This window comes from Anser cygnoides, chromosome 1, assembly GCF_040182565.1.
Source record: "Anser cygnoides isolate HZ-2024a breed goose chromosome 1, Taihu_goose_T2T_genome, whole genome shotgun sequence".
Taxonomy (NCBI): domain Eukaryota; kingdom Metazoa; phylum Chordata; class Aves; order Anseriformes; family Anatidae; genus Anser; species Anser cygnoides.
In genome coordinates, this window is record NC_089873.1 from 157,664,096 (window position 1) to 157,679,850 (window position 15,755).

At 37.0% G+C, this 15,755-nt stretch overlaps 1 protein-coding gene and 1 long non-coding RNA gene across 3 annotated transcripts in view; one reads left to right on the plus strand and one right to left on the minus strand.

Moving 5' to 3' along the window:
- GPC6 (glypican 6) overlaps window positions 1-15,755 on the minus strand; it is an 825,524-nt gene that overhangs the window by 87,528 nt on the left and 722,241 nt on the right. The window lies entirely within an intron of this gene.
- On the plus strand, window positions 1,571-14,178 carry LOC106045357 (uncharacterized). Its single transcript, XR_001212755.3, has 3 exons — window positions 1,571-1,831; window positions 11,865-11,956; window positions 14,048-14,178. It is a non-coding gene; the product is annotated as an uncharacterized lncRNA (long non-coding RNA).

Consider the following 15,755-nt stretch of genomic DNA (forward strand, 5'->3'; position numbering starts at 1 on the left):
TAGGCAATTGTTGGCATGAGAAGGGAGCTGGAGACTCTTCATGAGAATAGGTGGTAGCATGAGTCTACTTATTGTTACTTCTGATTGTAGGGAGCACTATTTCTGAGTTAAATCTTGAAGCAGAATCTCATCCGCGTCACAGAAAAGTGCATCATCCCTGACTGAACAAGAACCACATCTTTAATTGTCAGAATGGTCTTACCTCAAGCAAAATGCCTTCAACTTCAAAATGAATAGTATGAAGAGAAGCAAACTCAGATCTATTATTAACAATTTGAAAGTATCCACAGATTCACTGTTAAGAGATACTTCTGTATATCAGCAGTCTGTATTTTTGTTTTGGAGCTGGGAGACGGTGTTAAAATAAAGCCTTTACAGGGACCCGTTTGAAGAAGCAGAGGCTGATAAATGACATAAACGTTGGGATGAGAGAGGTTTGAAAGGATAAGGTAAAACAGGTTAATTCTGCAACATTATTTCTGAGGCTGGCTCAAGTAGCTGTGCTTCCAGTTAGAGTTCATTTTAGGGTTCAGCTCAGACGAGAAGGCTTGGTCAATTGCAAAATTTAGACAAACTCTTGCACAAACTGAAAACAAATGTTTTTCAAGGATTTATAGTATATTTTTTGTTTTCAAGCAGATGTGTGAGTCCGTGGCTGATTTAGTGGTGGCTAGACTGCTAAGTTACTCCTGTCTCCTTCTGGTAGCTCAACCAAGCAAAAGAGCAAGTGACATTCCTATGAACCCCAAAATGATTTTCTTAGTCTCCGATTGAGCTTTTCCTGCTACCCTTAATCTAACCATTGCTGTCCCTAATATTAAGTTAAACCTATCCAGATGATATCTGGCAGCCCTAGACTCAAATAAGCTTCCAACAACAAGAAAGTGATATTACTGAGAGTGTGCAAGCCTCTTGGGAACATAATTACTACTGTAGTTTTTGAGACAGCTCTCAGACTAAAATTCAGACTGAATTTCCCATCCTTAATATTGATCTCCAGAAAATAAAAATAAAAAGACAAAAAACAATTTCTGGGTTAATTCCTCACTTAGAGAATATTCCCTTGGTTCTTTAGGTTGTATCCTTTTGTTTGCTACCCATAACTTAGCCATAATTCTCACTCTAGTTCTAGACCTTGTTATTCACTTGCACAATTCTGCATGAACACATGCAGTACATGCACACAACACAACTTATGAAATTTAATGAAATAAAAGTTCTTAGATTGCATATAGTGAAAATCAGATGAAATTAATGACCTGAGATTTATGAAAAGTCAGTCAAAATGATGTAATGGTTCTTCACAATCTATAGCTCTTAAAATCTATAATTGCGTAACAACAATTGTGTAACAACAATACACATCACTCTGTTGTCCCAAGATTCTTTTTTTCTCCTAAAAATGCTATGAATACTATTACAGGAGAAGCTGGAAAGCTTTCAAAATGAAGTTAAGAAAATCTATATGTCTCAGTCTTAAATCTTAATTCTTGGGAACAGGACCCTTGAACCCAAATAAAACCTAATTCAGTTCAGTAGTACTCTGTGTGGGTTTAAAAAATTGCTCAATCAGCTCATGTGTTAGATAGTGGGAGCTTAGTTACAGCTTGTGCGATAAAAAACTGAAAACTGGTAGATTATTCGATTGCCTATTTTTCATGAGTAAATTTGGTCTGTTTTGTTCAATTATGTATATTTAATTTTGTAACTTTTACATTTTTCAAAATCTGCTTTGCTTAGGCTAAATACGTCTTTGTTCTCCATACACTACAGCACCTGACAAAGAGCTGGCATCTATCTGCAGGGTGAGTCACTGAAGAATTCTGTTTAGGTAAGTCATTCTTGCTTCATGGGTTTGTTAGCATCTTGGAAACAAAAAGCATGGCTAATTGCTCACTTGAGGACATGGGCTCATAAAATAGCCCTGAGAAGGTGTAGAGCACATGGCACACTAGACTCAACTCTCAGTGCCACAGCCTTTCCTGCTAGGTGCATGCTGCTGATACCAAAAGTAATGTTTTCTTGCTGATGTTACATTTCCTTCAGGGAAGGTTTCTGGAAAGCTTTCTAGTAAATCACAGGTCACAGGAGAACGGGCAAGGACACTTATTTGTGAGACATCTGACAATTGAAAAAAACAGCCCAAACCAGACTGAAATAGAAAGTTCCTTTAAAAGCAATCAGTGCCTTCTTTCTCTTGCCACCTTCTTATCATTAAGAAAATGTTAGAAAATTTTTCGAAAAAAATTTAAAAATTAGAAAAAGTTTAGAAAAAGTTTTCTTTTTGGTGCTTTGTATCTTGTTCCTTTAAAGACTCAGGCAGTTGGTAAGGAAAGGCATTTTTGTTGTCTGTTAGTTTGGCTATAACATCTTTTTTTTCCTTTCATGCACATCTTTGTTATCCTACTTTTACATTATCAGTGAAATCCCAGCAGTGACTGAGCTTTCCCCAGAGAAATCCAGAAACACGTCTGTGGATTAATTGTCTAAAAACATATTTTCTTTACAGAGACAAGAAGTGCTAAATTACTGAATTGCATATCCTTCATGAAATCCTAAGGTATATCTTGTTTCAAGGAAAAATGGAGAAAGATCTCATCTATTTTTTTTTCCAGGAGGTTACTATTTTTTCTAGTCCCATACATTTGATCCAACATTAATGAAAGAACATGAAACATTTGTTCACATAGTCTCTTGTGAAAAAATGTAAGGATTAATTTTATTTGGCAAGCTTCAAAGGATTTGTCTATGCACAAGCCTATGGACTGCATGAGAAGAGAGATGAATGAGTTGTAAACAGACTGAGAGACTAATTGTGGTTTACCATGACCTTGAGAATGGCAAAGGCAGTTTTAGAAAAGGATATAACTGTAAATATGCTGGACTGCTAAGCACTGCTCATTCAATACCTTCAATATCTTCAATACGTTTAATACCTTCCCAACCTTCTGACCAAGGGCAGGGAAAGGCAGCAGTCTGAGTTGTATTTACCGAATCATGTAGGTAAAACTCAGTGAATTTTCCATCATGACACTGAATATAAATAATGGCCATAAAAGCTTTAGAGCGTTGGATGGTAAATTAATGAAACAAAATAAACAAAAATTGAAAAGTGAATTATAGGTACATATTGACTTTTTGGAAATATAATAACAGTGGAAAGGAGTCTGTGTAATTCTCTGCCAAAACTCGTACTGCTAGATTATGATTTCCTAAAAAAATTCAAGCAGGGGAAAGTAAAACGCCACCTCATGTTTAATGAGGTGTTAAGAATTTTTTCTCATAAAACCAGAATAAAGCATGGCAGTGATGCCAGTACTACTATTTTTGCTAGAGTCCACATTCCCCTTTTCACATTATTATTCATATGAGAACACTGTATGGTTCCATTCTGATGAGGCTTAATTGACAGATTTCCCCTCCACCTATCATTAAACTCCACAGAAGTATTGGCATATAACATTGAAATACTCAGTCTTCCCCTGAAGACTTCCTAATTTTTTTTTTTGTTTCCTTAGGAGGTGTGGGTTACTTTTTTTAAAACTCATGTCTGCAACAGTGTAAACTGTTATCTTGATTCATGGCAACATCACTTACTGCTCCCTCAAAAAAGAAAAAATGAATTGACAGTGTTAAGAATGAGCTAACATTTTCTTTACCAATAATAGTGGAGAACTTCTTACCACTTGCACTGTGATGGTCTCTAACTTTCTCTTTTACGTAGAACAGCACAAAAAATCACTTTAATACAACGTACAATATATGTATGAAAAAGATATTGACAGGCAGTTGTCATCTTATTGAAGCTGATAGCAACAAAATTAATTTTGTAGGTTGAAGAGTAGGTTCACTAGCTTTTTGAACATTTCACATAACACAGAATTTTCTCCCATGTATTGAAAAAAATGACCATATTAAAGTGATTTCACTTCTTTGTCTTTCAGTAATTTTGAGCAATTCTAAATAATTTAGTGAAATGTTGTTAGAGTATATCTTATTTTGTTCACTTATGCAAAAACAAAGGAGCAAAGACTATGCAAAATGATAATCCTTGTATACTATTATGACTCTACTACCCTATGGGAGCTGAATGCAAGATGTTCTGAACAGGACTTTTAGCAAATGTTGTTGCCAAATGTTGTTGAGAATTCTGTCTGAATGTTTGACATGAATCAATGAATAAAATGCAGCACATTTATAAAATCTTTGTCTTATTGCTTCTTCCTTATGCCAAGAGGTGTTTAAATAGTTCCATCATCAGGCACAGAAATTATAGCTAGTAAATAAGATAAATCTCATTGATACATGCCCATATGCTTCCTGCTATAGCTTATTCTTTAAATTTGTGTTAATATATACTGATCTGTAATTCTTTCAAGATATGCAGTTTGAAATACTGAAAAAAACATACATCTTTCTGACTTTACTTTGATGAGATATTCTCAGATGGCTGAAGATAGTAAATTACAGTCTGAAATTTCTTATTTAATGCATTCTTTCCTTAGAAAAGCTATCCTGAGTATATTTTTTGTGTTATTTTGATAGTCATAGACAGTAGAATCTCAAAGATCTTTTCAGCTATTCCACTGCCAATGCAGAATGACTGTCTACAGTATACGTTTCCTTGTGATCTGTCCAGTACAATTTTAAAATAGCTTAGATATGTTTCTCCCATCTTTATTTTTTAGGGAGACATTATATTGTCTGCCTCACCTCATTATATTTATCCAGTTATGTAGTGTATTTTTTTCTGCTTAATTTCACTCAGTTATTCCTTATCATCTTAAACAGTACTATTATTTTCTTCTTATTCTTTTTAAATCTCTCGGATATTTACAGACATCTATCATATACTCCTTTAGTTTGTGCTGTCACACTTTCCATGTTTACTTTTTTACTTTTTTTTAATATATTTTTTAAACTATTTCCTTGGGTATTTTGTTCTTTTCTTTATTTCTATTTAAAAGAGCTCACTCGTATTGTGATGTCTAGAATGAATAAAACTTTTAAAGTAGGAATTCATTAATGTTGTTTTGCAGGTACCTTTTTAGCCCAAATTTCTGACTCAGAAAATCATCTCAATTCTCTTGATTCTTCTGATTTCTTTATCTTCTTTTCACAACTGATTTATAATTCATAACTCCCATGTCTGTCTTGACATATTATTTCAAGTGTCTCCTCATATTCAGCATTTACTGTGATCATACTTTCTGCACTGGTTTGCATTCTATTCCCTAGTACTTCGTGTTGTAGAACCTTTTCCAAACCCAATAGAATTTATGGCACAGTTTTGAAAACATTATTAATGATCTATCTATTATATCTTCTTGAGAAATAATGCTTTTTCACTTTTATAAACAATTTGGTTGAAGAAAATCTTTGGTTATTTCAAAAATATATTCAACCTTTAGTGACATCTAGTCTACGCACAATCGCTCTGCTAATAAGTGTGGTGCCTTCTATGAAGATATCCTCTTTTGTAAGAACCTAGCTTAAACCTAACAAACTTGTCATTCTTATTGTCTGTTTACTGAGAATTAGTTATGGAAGAACATTTATCCTCATCCTATTTTTTCTTTTCCTTGAGTACTTACTGCTCCATAGTCTCTTGCTACTGCTGAATGTAGAGAAACTTGCGTGCTGTGTCAAGATAATCAACATTTTTCTAGCCCTTCATAGAGTTAGATGTGTGGAGAGCCACCTGGATGATGAAAGGTTTGGATGACTTGGATAAGTTCTTCAAAAGGTTTGGAGAACTTGGATAAGGAAAGGCTGAATGAACTGGGTTTGCTCAGCCACCAAAAAGCAGGTTCAGTTGATATCTCATCACAGTCTTCAGTGCCTAAAAGGTAGATTCAGAGAAGGTGGGGGAACTTCACATGGGTGTGGAGTGACAGGACAAGATGCAGTGGGCACAAATTTCTATTTGGCTATAAGAAAAATATTCACCATGTGAACAACTATACACCTGAGGATCTCCACAGGTCTCTTCCTAAACCAGTCTTTTTCTGTGACTCTGTGGCTGGGCTTCAATTCACTTCAGCTATCTAAGAATTAAGTTTACAGCCTGAGTTGTAGAAAGCTTATGATTTTGCTCCAAAGACTTTTAAAAATACTCCACAGGACTCTATGCTTAAGATTTCACTGTTGTAACCTTTTCATAAGTGATCTGTTATCTGGGAATAGGGGTAAATTATCAGGTGAAAGAGAGCGCTAGTACACAGGTAAGATGAAGACTGTTACAGAAAATCCGAGAAGGACCTCATAGTTCTGTGTGACTGAGCAGTAAAACGGCATCAAGTGATGAGTATAAGAAAAAATTCAAATATTTTTTTAGGCAATGGTGGGCTCTGAGTTTACTATTATCACTCAAAAACAAGCTTTTTGATTGGTATTAGATCATTCTACTGTAACATGAGCTCAGCAATCATACCACCCCCCAAAACAAAAACAGAAACAAACAACAACAAAAAAGCAACACAAAATAATCATTAAGTATTGTGAATAATTAAGGAACAAAACACCAAATAAATGTTTATGTTTTTGAATAAATCTATAGTGAAACATCATCTTGTATACTGCACTGCAGAAGTTATAAGTGTAAGCTTTCAAATACCATACAATTTATAATTTAACATTCTATAACCCTGAAAAGATTGTCAAACTGTGGGTGGCATGGGGAGGCTGCCTAGGTGTTAAGGTTCATCATCTATTCCAGTAGAGGAAGGAGGAAATAGAATATGAAACGTTATTAGTTTCTTTATGCTACAATAATGATACCTTGCTAATCCCAAGACTAGGTGGCAAATTCCTTATGGTTGCCATGGTTATCAGAGAACATCTGTCTGCTTCTTAGTTCTTTTGGTAAATTCTGCCTTTTGTTCTTCTGAACAAAAGAAAAATTTTCCCTGTTTTATGTAGGAAACCATAATTGTTATAAAGATTTGAAACACACATTTCCCAGGTACTGATGCCAGATTTATAAATAGGCATCCTATCACTAACATCTTTCCAGCTACTTTGTCACTAAGCTGACTTTATGCTTTTCCTTGCCATAAATAAACAATCAACCTATGGCCAGTTATGCTGGCACGAATCCATCCCAACGGTGTGGCTCTTAGGGAGGTGTCACACACACTTGCACAGACAAAATTGATTTTTGCCTTTCATTTTATTGATTAATATGGAAATTTACTGCAGTTATTTCATTACTTTTAAAAGCCATCCACTATGTGGAGAATTTTTAGATGCCTAACATCATTTTCTCCCAATAAGGCCCAATGTAGCAAATATATATATATTTTTTTCCCCAGATAAATGTTTGAATCCCAAATGATTGTGCACATCAAGGTTGTCACAAATCAATACAGCTGGTATGACTTATCTGTTTATTGTTTTGACACTCCTCTTGAAAGGAAAGAACAATTTCTCTATGTTTGCCTAGCTGCAGTAAGTATATTGCAGGGATGAAACAGAACTAATCAATAGGATAGACGCAATGCTGTAAAATCCTACACTTGAGCTCCTTAACTCTTCTAAATTATCTATGTCCTGTTCTTTAAAATGATTGGGAAACCAAGAGTAAAAACGTTCATCCCGTCTAGAGAAGGTCAAAGTAATATAAAAGCTAATGTTCATCACACAAGGCCACTAGCCTGATAAGTTGTAATCATCATAAATACTAATAATAACACACAGATAATGCTGGCCAGAAAATAAAGGATCTGTGCCCACTAAAACTTTCACAGGAGGAAAAAAAATTGTTTTAACTGAAGGTGAAAAATTAAAAAATGGAACATTCTTCACAGAAAGATTGCTGGCTGGCTGTACATTGGCAAGGCTTCTAGGCCAGCAGCCAGGGAACCATCCTATTAATTCTCCCTCAAGAAATTTTGATTTACTAAAATGAGTGTTTTCCAACAGGAAAGATCATTTGATCTTTGTGAATATGGATTCATTATATTTCCCTATAAGACTGCTGAATATCATAAAACCAGAGAATGGAAACTAGAGGCGTATGGGGATGTTTTGGGATCAATTCCCTCTAACTTTTAATCTGTTCCTACTATTCTAAGCACTTAAGAAAACAGTCCTCTGAATCCCTATACACTAAATGAAGTGATGCAGCCAGTCCTGGAGACTTCTGGAGGGAGATCCCACCCAACCCATTTTGTTAGGCATTACAATGCAGGTGCTAACCTCTTGCAAAGGTGTTTGCATTGGATTCCGTCTTCAGTGTTCACCCCAAGTGCATCAGGTTTCTCTCCCACTTGAACTCCTCCTCTGCCACTGACTGGTGCTCAAGGCCAGTTTTCATGCAATTCTTAATCTAGATTCAGATACACTTAATCCAGCTTCTCTGCTTACCAGAATAACATGTTGGTGAAATTCTGCTATAACTAACCTGTCTATGTGTCTGGGATATGAGCACCAATTTCACTGCAGCCATTCTAGATTCATACAGGCAAGCATAAAGAAGATGCAGATCCACTAACATAGAATGCAAGAACAAATGTTAGGCTCTACCCTATGCTGTTTTGCTATCAAAAATAACTCTGATTTCAAATTTTCTGAATGCAAAACTATATAAAAAATCATCTTTAAATGTTATACTTTTAATTAAGACAATAATATTATTATTAATACTTATATCTGCCAAGCAAATGGGACGTGATCCAAGGCCTACTAAAGTCACAAAGCATCTTTTCAACAATTTGTTTTGAAGGAGGTTGTTCATTCCTATTCTCAGTTTTTGCAGAAAAGAACCCCTCTCGTTTCCCCTTGGCTGAGTGCACGGCAGCAAATGAACAACCATTATTCCCAATGCTGTACTAATATCTGTTGACAGTGTTGGTACAGAAATAGTCATGTTTTGGCATGACAGGACTAGGTAGTAATTAAGTTGATATTTTTGTTCCTATTAAACAAAATGAGCCATGCCAGTGTTGGCTCAGTTTGAAACATGGTGGAGAAAAATCAGTGCGTGTCAAATGGAATAAGACAGCATCTATGAGGGAAATTTTTTCATGTTTTCAAAAGAGAAGAAAAAGTGAGGAGGCAGAAAAAAGCAAATACTATTCTAAAAATTCTCATAGCAAAGTCCACTTTCTTTAAATGCTGCTTACTTTTGTCATATATTTTTTCAAGGAAAAAATAGGAAAAAGTTACGTCATCTGATATTGATGGGCTGCTGGGCACTGGATACTGGATCCTATCTGCTGGGATGGGAAATCTTTACACAGGCAGTTTGCATTGTCAACAGTCAGTAACTTAAAAAAACAAACTCCTAAGACCTGTCAACTGGCTTCTACTTCAGTAAAAGGAAAAATTAAGACACATTTTATGTCCTCTTTGTATCTCACAGGGTCTTTCTTTTTCTTTATGAAGTAAAATAACAGTTAATAACGTAAATAATAATGATTTCCTTGGTAATATTATTTACCTCTCCCACCCAGAAAGGAGTACCAAAAGGATTTGGTAATACTTATACCAGCCATAGCAACACCCTTTCTCCTAAAGCATACAGATGCCTTCTATATTTTCTTTTAGAAGATAACTTCTGAGAGACAGTCTAGGAATGAGAAAGCAGTGGCAGAAGATTGGTCAAATGGGCCTGCCCAGCTCAGCGTGCAGTCACACAACAAGTTTAAGCCAACTGAAAAGGGTTCTTCTGCTCCCCATTGAGGACAAAATCTCATCCTTAGGGAGGTGCAGGAAGAGCTGCAGGGACAGAAGGAGCTGGTTGAAAACCAATTTCCTCTTCCAAGGGGGTTCATTTTCAGCTGGATCTGACCTACTGTAGAGCAGCCAAAGAGATGAGGGTAATGGTAAGGAGGTTGCTTTTCAAAGGCAGCTTTCTTTAGGGTGGCTTTTACAGGTACTCAACCTGATGCTACTGTCTGCTTCAGGATCTCATGTGGCCTCTGTCACCCCAGGGTCGGCAACAAAAGATGAAAAGAGTGTGATAAATGACTGCAGGGGTTAGATGACGGGTGAACCCAGAAACATGCTTCATGGGTTGGAAGGTTGTGGTCACTGTGAGGATGTACCAGACCTCTGCAACAGGTAGAACAGCTCCACAGTGGGATATGTACACTGCAAGCAAAAATATTCCCAGAAGGATGGAGTCGGAACAACATATTGGAGAGAGGCTGCTTTCCATGACTATAAACAAGGGAACTGCTGTGGTGCTGAAAGCTGTAACCAAAGCCAAAACTATTACAGTGACATGAATCATTGGCAAAAGGCCACAGAAAAAGGTTTGGTGGCATCAGGGCACTGTGAAAACAAAGCCAAGAATGAAGTTCTGCCCAATTTCTGCTTCATTTGGGCTCCTTTCCTACATCTACTGTTGCTCTTAGACCTTTGTTATTCTGCAGTAATCATCCTGTTCTTGGAAAGCACTTAGAAAGTTGCTTTTGAATGCTTTTGCAGAATAAACTAAAAAGAAAACACAATCAGTAAAAATATATCTTGGTATGCCGAGAGATATATACCTTTCTATGAATGCTTGGTATAAAAATTATTAGTATCTAAGATAAAAAGGGACCATAAATCCATCTTGTTTTAAACAGCAAATGATGTTCAGTCCTAAGGATTTTGTGGAGAAGCAGGACATTGTAGCAATAAATGATGAGGAAGGTAGTAACAAGTTACATACCAGCTTGTGTTCATTGCAGTTCCCTCACAGACTTTGCATGGCTGAGAAAATGGTAAGCAGATTTGGTAGCAGATTGATAGATACTTCTGACTGATTAGAAAAAAAAAAATCTGCTATACTGGGGAAGGATAAGAGTAAATTCAATCCTTTCAACACTAAAGAACAAAACAATTATTCATGGGGACAGAGGATACTAAAGACACACTTGTTCTGGACCTTTTTGTTCGATTTAGACAAGGATTTTTATTTTTATTTTTATTTACGATGCAGGTATCTTTTCTGGAATGTGGTTGCTTTGTAGAGTCTCATGTTGTTTGGAAGAATCTTACCTCTCTGATAAATACTGTCATTATGCAGTTATTTATCCCTTTACCATTAGGGCATCCTCTTTGATTAGAATTTTTATGGATTTACTTACAAAAAATATTACACCGTGTTGCTTTAGATGTATGCCTTTGACAATCAGATAAAATACCCTTATTCACATTCAGCTTAGTTGTTTAGCTAGTCAGTTTGTATCAATCACTTGCTCACTTTCTTTCTGAGCTCTTAGATGAGTTATCAAGGAACAAATATGTCTTTGCATGCTTTGTATGTCTTTCCTTCCTCTCAAAAATGGACAATATTATGTATGGATATCTCCAGTTCCATTTTATCCAAAACTCTGCTTGATGGTGCGAGAAATAAGATAATGACAGACCTATCTGAAATGTATGGAACTTTTTTCCTATGGTAAGAAGCAGATTGTTTAAGCAGAATTTAGGGGAAAGAAAAAAGTCTCTGTAGGCACTTGCATTTTTTCCTCTTGGGTCATGCATTGAAGAAATCCTCAGATATCACTGCAAGCTTTACAATGCATTTAATTTTGTTAGAAAATTACCAGTAATTTCCTTCAGGTCTCATTTTCCCTGAAATATCACAATCTCACACACAAATTGGATTCAGTCACCAGAAAGACATTTTATTTATCAAGATCTTAACTGAGTTTGAAGCAAGAGAAAGAATATACACCCCTTTTATTCCAGATAGTGGAGAAGTATAAGAGAACACATATCCAAGGGTATTGAATTTCTAGGTCAGTGTGTTTGTTTTCATATCAAATTGTTAGAAGTGACAGGTGTCTTCCACCCCTTAAGCTTTGTATAACAGGCCTCTCTGCAGTGCGCTACAAGGCATACGGATGACAAATCTTTCTCTATTGCAGATAAGCCAGGAGAAAAGTGCATCCAAGGGAGGGAGGGCCACCCAAAGTGCCTCACATCAGCTTCATCTCTCAGAAAAGAGCCATTCCACATGGTTAGTGTTAACTAGCAGAGGAGCCAGGACATTGCTGGAAAACAAAGCAGGCTGCATACAGCAGACTAGGAATGAGAACATGGAACAGGGCTATGTTTTGGGGATAAATGTCTTGCAGCTGTTAAGTAAGACATCTCTCTAGCCAGGGCTGATGAATTCTGCAGCACAGAACTGCAGAACAGAGGGCTTCGCCCAACAGACGATCCGTCTGTCTTGTGACAGTTTTAGAAAATGTAATGTTTTTTTTGAATGCTTTTCTTATTTTGTGTTTCATGCTGTCCCTAATACACAATTATTGGTGCATGTCATGAGATCCTTCCTCCAACTGTCATTATTCATTTAAAAAAAGATCAAAGATCAACGATCTTTAATTGCAAAGTCTGCTCTTGTTCATATATTATATAAAGCTGAAATGTGCAGGGAAAGGTCATAAAATAATGCCTTCCGTATATAGACTTTGGTGAGACAATTTCTAATCATTTAGATTATTGAGGATTTAGCCATTTATATTAACTATTTCTATAGAAAAGAATGGACTTTTACATATCTGGATGTAAATGCACTTTTATTTTGCGGGACCATGCCTTATGTACATATGACTGTATACATATATATGCACATGCACGCACATCTACCAGCATGCATATAAATTTCATAATTGAAAGTGCAAGTAAATAAACCTTCTAGACACACAGTTACACACTGACTGCAAACACCACTATCTATTTGCTAATTCCTAGTACCTAGTAAATAAATTAAAAAAAATACAGTACATTTATGAATTCAATTAGAAACTTCCAGCCCTGTAAAAATACAGGCCCCAAAAGCCATTTGGTCGCTATGTTTTGCTGTTCACAGTTTGTCTTAGATCTATTTGGCAAGTGAAATCTACTGAAATTTATTCTTCTATTCTTTTGCTAAATTTATAAGAGACTGGATGGCTTCAGGAATGTAAGACAGGACATAACAATTTTATCCACATGATATGTTATTGGCCTATTCTGTGCATTTGCAGGGTCTGATTATTTATGCTGCTTAAAATTAAGCAGTGCACAAGTCCAGTACAGAAGGTGGATAGGAAGCTGGTCAAAAGATGGTGTTTCTATCCCTTGAATACTGCATTTTGCAATTCATTTTTTGCTTGTGCATTATTATGATTTATGACTACTACCCACATAAAGGGGGAAAATGCTACAGAAAATAATAAGTTAATGGTTTCAGATTCATAATTTGTAAAATGGAGCAATTATCCTGGAGACTACACACACTGTAGAATTGGGTAGCAGGAGCTCTCTGTGGCCAGGTGGCAGAACATCCCTGCCTCATGATGGAGAAGCCTCATAATGTCTCATCAACACCTGCTTAGAGATGGGAGATCCTGAGGTGTCAGGACTAGACATTTCTAGTCTAGGCCTAGGCATTTCCAAATGGATACAAAAATTCAGCCACTCTTTTAGTCCTTATGGATGTTGATGTGTAGACACACTGGCAGGGGAGTGAGAGGAAGTCATCTAACTTCTGCTCACAGAGGATTTCAGGGTGTAGAGTTCTGTTTTTTTTTCCTCTTCAGTGGATTTACAATGAAAAAACCACTGCAATGTAAGCGTTGAGTTGAGCAATGATAGCTCTTGCAGCTGAGCTTTGGTGCGTATCCGTGCATGCAGAACCTGGGACGTGTGGGTGTACATTTTTCTCTGGCCAAGGCTGCAGGAGGAATGCAGTGATTGTTTTAAGTTATAGTAAGATATCAGAACCCTAACTACACAATATGACCTTGACTCAAAGGTAGTTACAAGCCTGCTATATTGGAATAATTCCAGAAATGGCTCTGCAAGTTTTTAGAAAAACTGGGGACAAAATGTAATACATCAATTCTGCTTATGATAAGCAATTCAGGGCCCTGAGAGGGCCTCTAAAGAACAACTTCTAGCACTGATGGATTGCTTGTACATTATCCCTAGTGATTACTGAAAACTGCATCCAGACAAACACTTTCACTCTGATTGAACATATGAGGTGTAGACTTTGATCCAAATGAATTAAATGACCACTCTGCAACACTTTTCCAACTAGGCATATCATTAACTGCAGGCAGAAGACAACGTGAGCAGGCGCTGAATTTGTGACCCATGTACAAGGAAGAAGTCAAAAGATCCGTGTCACCAACACAAATGCAAACTGATCCATTGGTTATATAAGATCCCTTCTATTTGCACTTTAAAGAGACTAATATTAAATAAATATAAATTTTCTTCCAATTTTATGACAGTGAAGGCACAGAGAAAGAGAAGAGTAAGAGTTGAGAACTAGTATCCGGGACCAGGAAAAGCTGCTTCTGCATGTTTCTCCTTGATATACCACCCTAGGAGCCCAGCTAATGAGGGGCATCCAAATGGCCAGGAGCCCTGGCATCACCACCTCTGAAAGTTCATCCACTGACCCCAAAAGCAACTGTCTTCCTGCGTTGAGTTGGCAATGTTGAGTGCAACATCAGGCATTTCTTTATGTCCTTTTCTCCCTCGCTGCCCTATGAGCCTGTGCCAGAGTAGCACCCGGCCACTGTTGCTCTTCCTTCCCTGGTGGGCGTGTGGGAACAGCTCAGCATTTCCCCTGTTCATGTGCAGGTCTCAACCCCCCCGTGGCCTCAGCAGTTCAAGCACACCTCTGCACATTTCCAGTGTGCTCCTTACCCATGTGAGGCTGTGACTCAGAGCTCAGCAGCTTCACAGCAACCTTGAGGTCATTCAGTGTGGGACCCTCCACAAGTGCTGTACTGACAGTTGATATGGTGTGCCTCCCTGCAAACCCCTGTTCAGTCCAAAGCCATCACACCTCTTCCTTCTCCATCCCATCTCAAGTCTGTCTTTCTGTTGTGCTTTGATTTATCATGCTTAAACTTAAGCTCTGAACTGAAGTACCCAGATTTGAAACTGGACTAAATTAGTGCATGCATTAGAAAACCACTGACACCAGTGACTGCATGGAGCTATTTCCAATTTATTTTACTGGTTATTTTTAACATTCAAGCAATGGCCTGACTTTAACCAAATACTATGTCTATTTGAGCTAAGTTAGCTAGAGGAGCACAGCAAGAGTGCCATGAGAATGTGCTGCTCAGCAAGGCAGTGGCAGGCAGAAAGTCAGCTGCCCTCTTGATTTTTCCTGTTAAATCACATTTCTACTCATAGACTAATCTGTTCTTCAAATTGACAAGTAAGGCCCCAGTTTGCAAATAGTATGTGCCAACCTTCTCCTATCATGTTAGTTCCATCTTCATACAAACTACAGATACTTCTTTCAGAAGAAACAGCTGTTTCTGTGGGAGAGCTGCAGCCCTTGGATTTCTGACAATTTCAGGTCTCTCATTCCTTTTTCTCTCCTTCTATGATCTGTTAATTAAACAGAGGCTAGGTAGAGAATGAAGAAAGAAAGTGTTGTCAACTAAGTTATCACATACCACTTTGCCTTTCTGCTGTAGATTCAGTTGCCACTTGAAGCTCTTTAAAAGAGAAAAAGCTTCTTGCCTTTTTTTTTTCTTTTCTTTCTTTCTTTCTCTCTTTTTTTTTTTTTTTTTCCTGTTTTTGTCCCCAGCAAGAGGACAAGCATCATAGATGATTATTTTAAAAAAACTAAATTTTTTTTTTTTTGGATATGTGGATATGCCGTTAGAATGACTGTGTCTGAAGGAGGATATAAGGGAGAGATGGTTTGACTAAAAGAAATGGAAGAAATATAGGCACTACGTAATACAAAGATGTTTCCTTCCAGAATGGGTCTACTGCAAAATGTAGGAGATAAT